Source organism: Alligator mississippiensis, chromosome 12, assembly GCF_030867095.1.
Source record: "Alligator mississippiensis isolate rAllMis1 chromosome 12, rAllMis1, whole genome shotgun sequence".
Lineage (NCBI taxonomy): Eukaryota > Metazoa > Chordata > Crocodylia > Alligatoridae > Alligator > Alligator mississippiensis.
The window spans coordinates 33,347,240-33,359,930 of NC_081835.1; positions in this window are offsets into that span (position 1 = coordinate 33,347,240).

Consider the following 12,691-nt stretch of genomic DNA (forward strand, 5'->3'; position numbering starts at 1 on the left):
TGGTCTGGAGCTGTGGCAAGTAATTTTTCACTATTATATTTGAGCAGGCTGAGGGCTGTTCCATATTATAGTAGCTGTCAATAACCTCAAGGGCAGCCAAGGATGTGTGGAAGCTCTGGCAACACCTTTTTTCTTTATCTGGCCATATCCTGTATGTAATGTGTAGGGAAGGAAAGTGTAAGAGCTGCTGCTTCTTTATCACTGAAAGATTCTTCCTACATAGGTGTGAACTTCCCATAGTTGGCTACATCAAGCTCAAGGCCACTTCAGCTGAGTAGCATAACTTTAAGCCACACTATGGTACAGAGCCTTGTCCCCCTCTGTCCACATCAAGACCTTCTATCAGTAGAATATGGGCAGTAGTTGTATAAACATTCATTCACAATTTATAGATGGCTTATCCATGCCAGTTGTAAAATGGTTTGTCTTGTTGCAAATCAAAATTATATGTATTATTATGTACCCTTCTTGGAAATAATCCTGATTTTAATGGTGACTAGTAGGCTCTCTAAAAGTTTAAGAGGCTCCTTAATGAAGAGACTGTAACTCTTGCCTCTATTTGACTGTAGCTGTTTTCATGCTCCTTAGCATGTTATTTGATGTATAATATATTTTCATTTAGGGCTGGGCTGTGACCTAGTCCATTGTATTTCACATGCATTGTAAGCATAGCTCTGCAAAGCATTAAAGCATATCTACAAGATACAGCTGGGAAAACTTGTGAAGGAAGACCAAGTCCTTTCTCAATGCAATATAACTTTAAAATGTTGCGAGGAGGATTATTCACAGTGTTAAACCCTGCTCCCCAAAGGCAGGCATAGACTGATTGACAACGATTTTTAAAAATGTACCATACAATCTAGGATCTTCCAACTAGGAATACATCATAGAACCTGCTCTTTTCTTAAGGTTTCTATAATTAGCCTTAGGAATAAGATACAACAACGATTTGTCATATTTGACGTGTGTGTGTGACTTATATATATGGGGAAAAATCTATTTAGGCATGTGTTTTCCAAACCCATTTTGATAGGAACAAGCTTCAGTTTTACTTTAGATTACCTGGGAGTGGATAGTAGGCAAGATTTTTTTGGTCAGAAAATCCCAGCTTGTGCAAACCTCATTCCATCATACCTTGAGTGTAGTGTATCCTGAGAGGAGGCCAACATTTTTATGGATGCAAATTTGAGACTAGAAATAGACGTTGCCAAGTGTAGTGAATCAACTGTAATTTTTTATGGCTGCAGAAAGGTAACAAATGCCAATGTCTGTTTCCACCCTGAGTCCTGTAGTATAGCAGGTGACAAAGTTAAATAAAACATACTATTTTCAATAAGCTTGGCCACACCTTTTCAGGAACCAGAAAGCAAATGACAGATTCTGTTCCAGGTTAGATTATTTCTAAATGAAACTGATTCAATGCTGAATTGAAAATGGTGTTACTGAAGATGCCACTCGGATATCTCCTCAGTCCTCTTAAATTAAGGTAATAATCTGAGAAATTGTAACAGGACCACTAAAATATAGATATATCTATATTGTTTCACTGACCCAAATGCCAAAAGAAGAGGAGTTTTCTCCTAACTATTGATTGGTTTTGCCTATGTTTTTTGTTCACTCTGACTTATAGCTACTCAACAGGGCTGTTTTTCAATCCAGTGTCCCACAGTAGGTTTCCTGTTTTCTTCTTTCGTAGATGTAATTAGGGAACACAGATTAGATTGGCTGTCTGAACACCAGCTCTCAGCCTGTGTTTAAAGTTCGCTTGGGGGCACAACAACCTATAGCTGAAAAAACACTCTGGGTGCATCTACACATGCCATTAAAGCACCTGAATATTTCTTCACAGAAACTTCAGGCACATTAAACTCTGCTGGGTCTGCATCTACATGTTTGGCTGTGTTGGAAGCAAACTGAGCCCAACAGGAGCTACTCCTGACCTGCTCTGCCCCCTGCACCATCCAGGAGGAGCTCCTGCTGCAGCCATGGGACTAGAAAGGGGCTGAGGTGGGCAGCCTTGGGCTGACAAGGGGCTCAACAGGCAGGCTTGGGCTGACAGGGAACTCGGGGGGGCATAGGGAGCATTCTCAGGCTGGCAGTGGGCTTCAAAGTCAGTCTTGGGCTGGCAGGTGATGTTGTCCCAGGAGCTGGTGGCCAGCATGCCATGGATGCTCCTCACCTTTCCCCAGCACCAGTGGTGAGGGCATCATGTACAAAAGGCACTTGCTGAACACCTCCTCCTCCCCACACCCCCTCACAGTAGGGCACCTGGGTGGCTGCCCACAAATCCTGGGCCCACAGTGCTACCTTTAAGAACATGCACATAATGGACAGTTAGCAGGAAACACCAGACTGTATTTCTTTCCACCACACAACAACTGACCCCTACCACACAACGGACTCCCTCTTTCCCCAATAGCACACCCCTCCCTAACCCCAGCATGCACCACCAGTAAAGAACCTGCTTCCTGGGCAACTATATACACTGTCTGTTTTATGACCTGATGGGGGTGGGTTGGGGAGAGCAGTGGGGTGAAGGTGGCTATGACATGCATCCTGGGGAGAAGCACTTGACACCCTGGTCTCTGCTGACACCACCACAGGTACAGACTCTTGAGTGAGCCCAGCAGGCTGGGGGCTGGCCCAGGGGTGAAGGCAGATGTTGTCCAGCCTGCTCAGCCCGTTCTCCCTCCTCCTTCATGGGGCCTGGACCAGCAGGGCCCATGTGTGGAACTGGCCCAACAGCCAGCTCCTGCTCAGGGGCCACAGGGCAAGTGGTGAGCAGTGGCCATGGCAGGAAGTGGCCAAGGTGGGGGACCAGGCTCAGGAGCAGGGGAGGGAGACCTAGCCACTCTAGTGGCACTGCATTTCCTCCCAAGCTCACTGGGGTGGCTTGGCACTGGGCCATGAGCCAGAGGCCATCTGGGGCTGGAGTCTGGGTACTAGGTGACATGAAGGTGACTACCAGAGCCAGCATAGTGTTAAGGATATGGCAGTACTCCTCCATTGCCTCCACCATCTGGGCTACCATGATGCACCATTGTTCCTGGGCTTCTACCATCATCTCCAGGGCTTCAAGGTGCGTCTCTGTGAGGGCATGGTCCTCTTGATCCCTTTCCAGGTCCTGGCAGTGCTAGGCCCAAGAGTCCATGAGATGTTCCTCTGCCACAGTACCCTCTTGCTCCAGGATCCAGGTGAGGTCCTAGCTCTGGCACTGGTGAAAGAGGTGCGTGCAGAGGGCACCGGCCAATGGCAGCTGATTGTTCTCCCCCGCATACAGCTGCTGATCCTGCAGAACAAGAAAAGAGAGGCTCTTTGTGTGAGTTTGCAACATTTCCGAGGTAACATGTACTCTATTGAGGGGCTCAATAGAGTGCATGACCCCCTCAGTTCAGGGGTCAGGCACATATAGAGGCCTGGTGATCATGGTAGGTGGCTGGGTGGACTGTTCCACAGGTCAAGCCCTTCATCCCCACTTCCACAGCAGGCTCATGTGGGGTTCTTGCCATTTGCTGCAGGCAGTCTTCTTTCTTAATACCCTATTGAGGGCTGGCCCCTGCAATGAGCTGTTTGAGTGCACTGAGGGGTATTTGATCCACTATGCCCTGCTGCTACTGATTGCCTGGGTTCCCCAAGCACAGCTGAGAACTTGGTCTGGGGCTCTGAGTTTTGATGGCTCCCTGGGCAAGCCCGTGCTTCCCTGCAATGTGCACTGCCACCTGGAGGGATACTTCTGTCTATTCTATGAGTCCCTGACCCCTATGACCGAGATTCTTACTGCTATCAATAAGCTTCTCTGCATGTGATGGGCCCCTGGCTGCCTAACTGGGAGCTCATGGGGTGCTCAATAAAGTCCTGAACTGCTTTCTGCCTCCCTGTGTGTTAAGGGGTAGACTCCAGTGGGAAGGATGGTAGCTTGACCAGGTAGGGTGTGGGATGGGAAGGTCCCTCACCCCGATGCAATGCTCCAGGCATGCAGGCAGGTGAGCTGGCACAGGCATGGGTGGTTGTGGTACCTCCTTCCCCCACCTTATCCTTCTCCCTGTGTGGGGCTTACCAGGTGGGTGTGACAGGTGCTCCCTGAAGCTGGACTTTGCCAGACTGGGGAGAAGTTGTCCAACTGGCTGTGGTGTCCTGGGATGCCGAGGTATGGTCCCTGACCACCCAGACAGTGGCCCCCTCTGGGGAGGAGCTGGAGCTGGTCCGTGCCAGGACTATCCTTGGACTGTCGTCCTCGCTGGTGTTCCACTACTGCAGATGCCAGGGCAGGTGATGGCCCAGGCTGCCTGAGCTGCCAGGTGAGGCCAAAGGTGGGGAGTGTTCTGGACCTGGTGCTGGACCCCTGAGGGGACTTCCACCACTGAGTCCTCCTGCTCACTGGGCTGTGGTGCAGGATCCTTTCCTGTTGGAGGTTGGACTAGATCAGTGGTTCTCAAACTTTTTTGTATCGGGACCCATTTTTAAACATCTATGACCAGAACTGACCCAGTGGCCCTCACTCCTGACCCACTGCCCTCCACCTACAGAAACCCAGTGTGTGGAGCATGGAGTGGGTTTGTGGGGCAGAGTATGCCCCCAAGCAGCCCCTTGAAAGCTGGAACTCTTCCAGCCTTTAAGAGAAAAGCCACAGTTTCCCAAGGTTTTCTCCTTTAAAAGATTATACATTTTTTAATTTTGTTCGCAACCCTTTCATATATTCTTGCAACCCAATTTGTATCACAACCCACAGATTGAGAAACATTGGAGTAGATGATCTCCTGAGGTCCCTCCCAACCCCATCTTTCTATGATACTGTGGAACTATCAGCTTGCCTGTGTTAGAGAACAAAGGGCAGGCCTCACCAGGATCTGAGCTAGCTGCTGCAGGAAGGGCATGGACCTGCGCACAGCCCTGGACCGCGGGTTGTGATCCCAAACTTGTACCCCCTGCATCTTCAGGACCTTCAGCTTAATGCAGAACAGCATTTCTCAATCCTTGGGTTGTAACCCAAAATGGGTTGCAAGAATATATGAAAGGGTCATGAACAAACTTTGAAAACTGATTCTCCTTTAAAGGAGACTAAATATAGGAAACAGTGGCTTTTCCCATGCAGTCTGGTACAGTTCCAGCCTGCAAGGGGCTGTTTGGGGTTCCCCACGACCCACATACATCCACCCCCTGCTCCACACACTGGAGGGCTGGGGCCTGAGGGAAGGAAGGAGCAGGTGGGGAATGAGGGGCACTGGGTCAGGACTAGCCATCTGTGTTTACAAATGGGTCCTGGTACAAAAAAGGTTGAAAACCACTGTCCTAGACAATCCTTCTCCTCAAAAAAGCTTCTCTTGCATACCTTATTCTTATCCTCTCATCTTTACTTCTCTATTCAGTGCTCAGGCAAATGATTTGTTTCCCAGGCAGACACCTGTCTGACAAGTTGCCTATCTGCCCTATTCATTATTATATTCAAGGAGGGCAGTATTATTCAAGGGGGAAAGACATTTCTTCCTAACCATACTTTCCTCATTTAAGCTTTATTTGTTAGGGAGAGAGACATCAAAAGAGACAGAAATAATAATCTCCATTTGTGATTTCCTTTCAAAATTCACTTGGTCATTGAGTGGATAAAATGAGGCATTTCCCTTTGAAATGTATTAAGGCAATAGCACTCAACAACTTGAATTCCAGGAAAAGGCCCATGCAGACCTGATAATGGAGAGCTGGATGACACTACTCTAGGGGCCAGATCAAGTACCCCTTTTAATTAAGTCAGGCTCAATATTAGAAAGTTATATTCATACCAAAGTACCATGTCTCATACCAACATAAAAGATTAAACTGACAATATCTTAACATTCATTGTTAATAGAGACCAAACATGAGACTAGTAAATCCTATTTAGAGAAATAGCTATGCCTTCCCACCCTAAGTTAAGCAATGCATATAAGCTACACCCATGATAGCAAGTGTTATAATCCTGCAACACATTCAGATGGTATTACAGAAAAAGCAGTGTTTTAATGGTAGAAATAATAACATGCAAGTGATAAACTTAATTGTTTAGACATTAAGGACATTTATACACATGCACCGGAAGTGGCGGGGGCAGGGAGTGGGGCAGCACTTTAATTAGAGTGGCTTTGAAATTCACACACTTTTGATTGATCTTGCATCCACAAAAGATTGCTATTAGAATCTGTGGATCACAGGTTGAAAACCACTGCTTTAGGGCAATTCCACTGTTAAGGTTCAAAAGTTACTTTCAAAGAACTGTCCCATTTCATGATGTAAAAATGTGAAATAGTTTCAAGCTAAGTGAAAAATATGAAATACTTTCAAGTTAAGTGAAGTTAGAAAGAAACGTATTTCCATAGTAATGGGCTTCATATCTGTACTTATGAAACTGCTCATAACTCCATCATAATTACAAAAAAAGAACTAGTGATGCAGAACATCAGGGAAATACTTATTACCTGCTCTCTGTGTCAAATGACAGAATATTCCACTAGTTGAGCTGGAATGAAAGCAACTTGGTACTGTTCAATGTTGCAATTCTGTTGTCCTTCTTTTTCTATTTTTGTGATATTGTAGCAAAACCCACAGTTTTTTTTTTTCTTTTTTAAATTTATTTTAAAATGCATTCCCTCCCCTTCCTCAATCATTTCTAACTTTTTCTCTCCCTTTCTATTCCCTACAGATAAGTATAAGTAAGCTAGGATGTGCTTTAACATTTTATTTTAGGTAGTAAAAGTTTTATTTTTCTCTCCCCTCTTTGCAAATAAGTTCCCTGCTATTTTGTTATTGATACCCACTGTTGTATAAGTGATGATAATTATGTTTGTACTGCTTTTATATTGTGTGACTACTCTTTTAGGCCTATATATGTAAGTTAGCGTAAGTCATGTCAAGTTTCCATTTTGTATGTCAAGACTTCACTTTGTGTCCTCTGCCCAGGCATCCGCTGTGTTGCAACTGTATGATTCATGTACCTCTCCCATGTAAACTGGTTCACAGATGAATGAGAGTGATTGGGAATGATTGAAATACAATGGTAGTAGGTCTCTACTGAATGGCCTGTAATGGCCAGGCCATCGCCTCACATTGATTCATCTAGGAACGACAGACCTCACCCAGGAACAGAGACAAGAACCCAGCATTTGAAAGACAAAAGACCCTGCAGAACCAGCAACTCTACCATTGTACCCCACCATTACACACACCCAAAACTGCATATCCCTGCATGGAGCACACATGCTCAGTACACCAGGGGCTGACCCTTGCCTGGGCATGCCTCCTGTCACTAGGGTCACACAAGGTCTGCCCCTATAAAAAGAGGTAGTGAAGACAGACCCAGTGGGAAACCCTCTCCATCTGAACCAGCACCATGCCACACCACCTATCCACCCAGCGGCCCTGCCGGTGACCCCACTCTGGACAACACCTACTGGACAAGGACCCCTTTCCAGCCTGGATAGCTATCACCCTCCACCCCCTTTTTCAACCAAGGACTTGGACTCTGCTTCTCTTCCCTACCTGGAATCCAACCCTTCCACTGAGTCTCTTTCTCCTACTGCCATTGTGAGTGCTTGTGTGTGTGTGAACCAATAACTTCATTGGGCTTTGTAGTGTGTTGTTTCTTTAATAAAACTGTTATTTGGACACCTACATTGGGTTTTGCTTTACTATGGTTTGGCCCTACTCCAATCTCTGCTCCTCGCCCCTCTAACTTCTGTCTTGTTTTTCCCTCTCCTGCTTCTGGCTCACTGCCACCTCCAACACCTGTCCTGAGTTCCTCTCTGCCTCCAAACCCCCTGTTTCTTTGCCACTGTCTTATCCCCACTGCCTTTTCCTTTTCCCCTGAGCAACCAGGTTTCTGCCTCAGTTTCTTTCCTGGCTGTCTCCTCCTTGCCACCACTTATCTACCCTCCCACCCTGCAATATCTCAGCTGTCTGCATCAGTTTCCAGCCCCAGCCTACCTTAAGTAAACCCAAGCCTCAGTTCCTCAGCCAGCTTCTCTGTAGTCCACCGGCTCTAATCCTGGTTCTGGAAATTTCACTCCCTACACTTTAACTCTCTTTATCACCTGAACCTTCCCCAAATATCCCAGGTACCCCAAGCGCACACATACACACTGTACCATCCAAGTTACGAACTTATCTGTGTGTGTGTGTGTGTGTGTGTGTGTGTGTATGTGGCATTGTGCATGATATATGAATTAGTGATCTGTGTCTAACTCTTGGGGTGAATAATGTATGTGCTTGAATTGGTGATGGGTATGCATGTGCCTAGGCTGGTTTGGATGTTTATGTGCCTGAGCTGCTAGTGTGTGTATACACCTAATTGATTTGTGTGTTTGCAAATGTACAATTGTCACACCCTCCTAACAGCGCAATATGGAGATCCTGAGAGTTGGCCTGACCCCACAGGGCAACAATATTTGTGACCATTATTGGAAATGTAAATAGTAGATATATTGAGAAAGCCTGTGTTTGCAAGACATTAGCACACATGTGCTCTTCTAAGAGGCCTTGATAGCTTGTAGAAACATAACATATATCTTTTAGTCGGTTTCAAGAAAACTGCCATAGATTTTTAAATGAGTACAGAACTAGTTGAAGTTATTTCACAATCCTATTACAATAATCTTGTGTTCCTCGTCTCCTGCTTGTGATTCTCCTGTGGTTTAATACCATAACTCAAAATGGATTGTATATTGCCTAAGACATGGAACAGAATAGCTGTTTTGCAAGTTCCATAGTTTCATAGTAGCTAGGATCAGGAGGGACTTGAACAGATCATCTAGCCTGACCCCCTGCCATAGGCAGGAATGAATTCTGTGTTCACAAGACCCCAGACAGGTGATCATCCAACCTCCTCTTGAATTTTCCCAAGGTAGGGGTAAGGACTTCCCTGGGAAGTTGGTTTCAGATTTTGGCCACCCGAACTGTAAAATAATATTGCCTTCTGATTTCTAACCTAAACCTATTCTCCATTAGCTTATGACCATTGTTCCTTGTCACCCCAGGTGGTGCTGGGTAGAAAAGGGCTCTGTCTATTTGCTGCTGATCTCCCCTGATGAGCTTGTAGGCAACCACCAGGTCCCCCCTCAGCCTTCTCTTGCTGAGACTGAACAGGTCCAGTTCCTTCAGTCTCTCCTCATAAGGCCTGTCCTGCTGCCCTCTCACCAAGTGGGTGACCCTCCTCTGAACCCTCTCCAGGCTGGCCACATCCCTTTTGAAGTGTAACGCCCAGTACTGGATGCAGTACTCCAACTGTGGCCTAACCAAAGTCCCACAGAGGGGGAGTATCACTTCTCTGGACTGGCTTGAGATGCACCTTTTGGATGCATGACAAGGTATGGCTGGCCTTGCTGGCTGCGGTTTGGCATTGGTGGCTCATGTTCATCTTGGAGTCAATAATGACTCCAAGGAGCCACCTTGGCCCATCCCCACACCCTGCCATAAGAAGCGGCCACCACTGGCCACCACCAGTTCCCCAGGGTGGAGGAAGAGGGTTGGCTGGGTGCTGGCCTGCCACTCACCAGAGGCCATAGAAACTGGGTTCAGCTGGACTCCATCATTGAGAGGGAACCCCAAAACTGAGCCACCTGCCTTGCCAGCCCTGGACATGTGGTAACTCCTGCACTGCAGGAGGGCCCTCCTAGTTACCGGCCCTCCCCTTGCCCCTGCTCCCTACCCAGATAACCTGTACTCACCTGGCCTCCTTTATTTGCTAAATGTGGCACCAAGTCCATTCCCTCACTGTTAATTGTTTGCTAAGGGCTAGGTCATAACAAGCCTTTATGTACATTAGGGTGAGCAAATATTTCAGATGGAGGGGTACTTATCGAGTTTTGGTGAGGTGCTGAAGGCTGCCCACACAAATATTTTTCAGTTGTATATCATTTTAACAAATTATAGATTAGAGATTTAAATAATCATATATAGATGTAATCACATATAGATTTAAATAATCATATACTAAATATCAAACATCTACTATAACATTTTAATTTTATTGAAAATATTTTTGTCAGATTTATGTTTTTATGAGTATTGTATATTGAGGCAATTGCATAATAGCTAAAAATGAAGTATTTTTCTTGCATATTGTGTTTGTGTGAGGGTGAGTGTGGAGGTGGGAGTGTGGGTATGCAGGGTGCACTAGGGGTGGGGTATCTGTAGATGGGTTTGTGTGTGGGGTGGGGTGTGGGAGTTGTGGGATGTATGTATTTGTGTGGGGGGTGGTGCTGCCCATACAGTAGGTCCTGGGATTTGTCTGGGGGTATGGGGAGGAAGGGACATGAGGTAGGGGGTGCATGCAGCATATCTCACGCAGGTGGTTCAGTGCAGTCCATATCCCACCCCCATCTGACACATGGCTGCTCCCATGGTGCTTCACATAGGCTTCTGCCTGGGACAGACCATGCCATATTCCCACCTGCACCCAGCAGACCCATCCCAGCCAGTACAAACAACTTCATAGGAGGGCTCCCTATGTGGCTTCATCCTCATGGGTACTGCTGTGTTCCCCTGGCTTCCAGTGACTCCTCCTCCTTCCCATGCTGAGCTGCTCTGAGCAGGGGGGAAGCTGCCACCAGGTGGCTCCTGCCCCAGTGCATGGGGCTCCAGCTCCAATTCCTGTCTGCCTTCCATCCACTCTGCCAGTCCAGACACAGTTAATTTGGACAGGGACCAGGACAGCTCTCCCACCACAGGTAGGGGCAATCTTGGGGATAGCACTGCCAGGCCTCGGGTCTGCACAGAAGTAGTTAGGGATCTTTTGGAAGGGCTGGATATTTTTAAATCTGTGGGACCTGATGCCTTCCACCAACAGGTGTTGAGAGAGCTGGCAGGGGTCATTGCTGTGCCGTTTGCCCGGCTGTATGAATGATTGTGGTCCATGGGCCAGGTGCCTGGAGATTGGAAACTACCTAGTGTGCTCCCCATTTATAAGAAAGGGAGAAAGGAGGACCCAGGAAAATATAGGTCCATAAGCCTCACATCGGTCTTGGGGAAAATCCTTGAAAAAATTATCAAGGATCACATCTGTGAGGGGCCAGCAGGGGAGATCATGCCCAGGGGAAATCAACATGGGTTCAACAAAGGCAGGTCCTGCCAGACCAACCTGATGGCCTTTTATGACTAGGTAACTAAATCCCTGGACGTTGGCATCGCCATGGACGTAGTCTTTCTGGATTTTAAGAAAGCCTTTCATATGGTCTCTCACCCCATTCTCATTAATAAATTGAGCAACTGTGGCATTGATGCCTATACAGTTAGATGGGTCAGAATTGGTTGATGGGGCGCACCCAGAGAGTGGTGGTGGATGGGTGGTACTCAACCTGGCGAAATGTGAATAGTGGGGTCCCCCAGGGCTCGGTCCTCATGCCTACAATGTTCAACATCTTCATCAGTGACTTGGATGACGGGGTGGAAAACACGTTGTCCAAGTTTGCCAATGACACCAAAATGTGGGGAGAGGTAGGCACACTCGAAGGGAGAGAGAGGCTGCAATTACATTTAGACAGACTACAGAAGTGGGCGGATGGTAATAGGATGGGCTTCAATGTGGATAAGTGCAGGGTGCTGCACCTGGGGAGAAGGAATCCACAGCATACATACAAGCTGTGGAGTTCCACCCTTGTGAGCACAGAGGCAGAAAGGGGTCTTCGAGTCATTATTGACTCCAAGATGAACATGAGCTGCCAATGCCAGACCACAGCTGGCAAAGTCAACGGCACCTTGTCGTGCATCCAAAGATGCATATCAAGCCAGTCCAGAGAGGTGATACTCCCCCTCTACATGACATTGGTCTGACCTCAATTGGAGTACTGTGTCCAGTTCTGGGCACCGCACTTTAAAATGGATGTGGCCTGCCTTGAGAAGGTTCAGAGGAGGGCCACCAGCTTGGTTGGAGGGCAACAGGGCAGGCCCTATGAGGAGAGGCTGAGGGACCTGAACCAGTTCAGCCTCAGCAAATGGAGGCTGAGGGGAGATTTGGTGGCTGCCTACAAACTCATTAGGGGAGATCAGCAGCAAATAAGAAGGGTCCTATTCCCCCCAGCAGCACCTGGGGTGACGAGGAACAGTGGCCAGAAGCTGCTGGAGAATAGGCTCAGGATAGAGATTAGGAGGCACTATTTCACTGTCAGGGTGGCTAGGATCTGGGACCAACTTCCTAGGGACATGGTTCTCACTCCTACCTTGGGTAAATTCAAAAAGAGGTTGGATGAACACCTGTCTGGGGTTGCGTGATCCCAGCACGTGTTCCGGCCAGTGGTGGGGGGGCCAACTAGATGATCTATTTAGGTCCCTTCTGACCCCTAACTACTATGAAACATGGTTTTAGCATGTTTCACCGCCATTTCTATCTGCTGCAAGAAGTTCCTTCACATAAAGTCAAATAATCCCACAGTATGTTACTGTCAAGCAAAATGAATAAACAAAAAAACCTATGTGAAAGTAGTTTGGCCTTTCATTAATGGGAGGAAGCTCTCTTATGATCATATGGTTATGCAAATTCACTGTAGTCTGAGCATTCCCACTGGGGGCTGCTAACAGGCCTTTTTAGTCTGCAGTGAGAACATTTCTTTCATTTAAAGGCCACATTAGAGAATTGAAAGCCTTTTAGACTTACATTAAACCCTGTTTTAAAGGTTATTTGTCAGTCCTTTATTAAAAGCAATAGGATGGAATGTGAGGGGAGATCCAA